The sequence below is a fragment of the Mobula birostris genome, chromosome 12 (genome assembly GCF_030028105.1).
Source record: "Mobula birostris isolate sMobBir1 chromosome 12, sMobBir1.hap1, whole genome shotgun sequence".
NCBI lineage: Eukaryota > Metazoa > Chordata > Chondrichthyes > Myliobatiformes > Myliobatidae > Mobula > Mobula birostris.
Window position 1 is genome coordinate 20,259,823 of NC_092381.1, and position 3,014 is coordinate 20,262,836.

Sequence of the window (3,014 nt, forward strand, 5' to 3'; positions counted from 1 at the left end):
AGAGGGGGAGAGAGATAGATAGAGAGTGGACTAACCCTTGCCTTTTTTGCTGTCTTCTGGAGAGTCAGAGATTTCTTTTAAAAATGAAATTGTAAACTCACACGTGCTATAAACTTTGCTGCACAAAGCTAAGGCTATAAATATTATTCCTTAGAAAACCCACACTTTTAAAATTAATACATCAGGAATTTAAAAAAAAAACTGGGGTAATCCACGATGCTTGGTCTTGTTATTCAACTTTGTTCAAAGTTGAGGTGTGGAACGGATGAAGCAGGAATAACTCCCAGACAACACTCTCTTTTGCAAGAAATCGCTAGCGCTGGACGGCAATCACTTCCTAACCTGACGTCACTGCCATTGCAGAGTGTCATATTTTTTTCTTATTATAATACAGCGCATATTTTATTACTCTTCCCAACCATTGGTCTGCTAATGCCCAACAGGCTGACGTTACAAGCAACAAGCCAATCAGATGGGTCGTATTTTATCTTGTCCATTTAGAACAGGCGATCGAGCCGAGATGCTCTTTTAGCCAACCTCTAGCGTCTGGTGCATTCAAAGCTAGACTCGCCAAAATAAACCTTTCATTTAAAATGTGTTGTGTATGTATATATATATATATATATATATAATACTGCGATTCAATGGTCTAATCATCCATTATTACCCTGGCCTGGTACATCTCAAATGAATGAGGAAAAATATCACAAATGTAACCAGATGAACAATGGGTTCAGGTTCACAATTGAAACTATTCTTTCTTGCCATCTCCTTGATATATTAAACAGCCTAATTTCAAATATAGAATGTGAATCGGCCATCTTAACAAACTTTACATGTAGCACAACGTATCCTGACAAAATTATTGAGTATTTTGCATATTCCACCACCTCGGCAAATCATCGCTTTAATCTATGTTCATTTACCCCAATCAGAACCAATTCAACCAGTTTAACGCCAATGTAAAGTAAATATTGTTTAAAGTCTGAGTGCCCGAGAAACAACTCGCTTTCCTAAACAAATGTTATTTTTGTTTTGTATTGGCCCCTGACCTAAGCACTGAATGATCAGCGGAGAATGTAGCAATCTTGCGCACACATTGCATGAAATCACAGTAAGTGAAACAATCGGCCCTAGTAATTATTCTTCAACTTGAAATCCCTGAAGATTTTACATCATTCTCTTCGCTCTGACCCTTTCCCCATTTATCCAAATGTTATGTCTAAAACATAATACCTTGTTTGTAGAATATTTAAGTACCAAATGTATCAAAATAATTCTACAACATGGTGCATTTGCTTTAATTTCGTGTGTAATTTTCCTCAATAATAACCTATGCGTGTTATATAATACCTATAATGTTGTATTTGATTTCATATGGTCTTTAATGATCTCCGATGAAGTTAATTGTTTATGAAACACAATAGCGCGATTCCGTTAAGAGGTCCTCCGGTATTGTTTGCGTGAATGTAATAAACGGTATATATATTTGCGGATTCGCCGTGGGACTCCAAATTATATTGCCGGGGTTATAGAGTGTATCAACTTGTGTGAATTTCAGTGCAGCCTGAAACCCGACTCTTGTTGAATGTCAGAATAATGGGAAGAGCCAGTGACATGACGGCATATTACTCATGATTAAGTACAGTGTCAGCTTAATTAGCAGAGTAATTATAAGGTGCTAATGAATGATCCAAACTTTCAGGACTTGGATTTTACTTCAGTTTTTCATTTTAAGGATTTCCCGACCAAGGTAACATTCCTTTTTTTTTATTGTCTTTATCTGTTTGACGAATCTTGGCAATGTTAAAAAAAATCGCGGGAAAATATTCCCATACTTCATAGACAAGCCATGGTGGTAATCCATATTTAATATATGCATATATATGGGAGAGATAGAGATAATGTGTGGCAACTCATTATAAAGTACCACAAGAGAGTTAAGAGTTTCTACGTAATTCTAAACAGTTACGATGTTTCTAGTTGCACAAACATTACTCTTTATGGATTACTTGAACTATGATTCGGGCATTCATGTATCCGAAATATAGACGCGTCGGTTAAATTAAGGGAAATTCAATTAACAGTACAAAATATTTAAACGATGGACTCATAGGAGGTAAATTTATATATATAGCCTTTTCTTAAATTGTAGCGTACCTCAGTCAGTCTTTCATTTCTTCTTTCCGTGGGCACTTGCATAATGAGAGGGATCTGTTGCAGTCCGACACTTGTCCTGTCTTGTGCGACCGCCGGCGCTCCTGGTTCAGTACATCCACCACACTAGCCCTGTTTAAAAAAAAAAGGCCGAGCTAGGCCGATACCCAGGTCAGGTCGATCCTGTTTGTTATCGTGTTACATACCTGAAATGGTCTTATTCAAACTGATGATTTTTGAAACTATATATACATATATATATATATATATATATAGTGCATACATGTATTATGACCATTCTGTTTGCTAACACTTGTGCAGTATTGTAAATAAACGATCTGGTTTCAGAGGTAGCACTATTCCACGACTGATGATTTTGTATGTTGCAATGAACATCTGCATTTCTAGTATGAATTAATTGCAAAAGCAAGGCGGATACGGCTAAATCGAAGAGTTTTACGGCTGGAATATTCATAGGCATGAAAGGGGAATCATTGTTTAAACATTCTACATCAATAATTAATAGAGGTGTTTATATATTTTTTGCATCTAAGTGCTCGGGAAACTGAACAGCGCCCGTAGGATTGAGTTTTTTCCTAGCTGAATTGAATGTGAGCACACATTGTGAAGATTAAAAAAAAACAACCAGGCGAAATTCATTGGGTGAACCAGCACATGCCCGCAAACTTCTCATTTGCCGCTCAGTACACCAGCTGTATTCGGTATTAATGCAGTTAATGCAATATTGAGATTTTAAGTTCAAGGGTATACAAATTAGCAATTGGGTATTGGATGTTTTTCGCATAAAGTGCTAACTCTGTCGTATGATCTCATTCAAAATTATAGGGAATTCATGG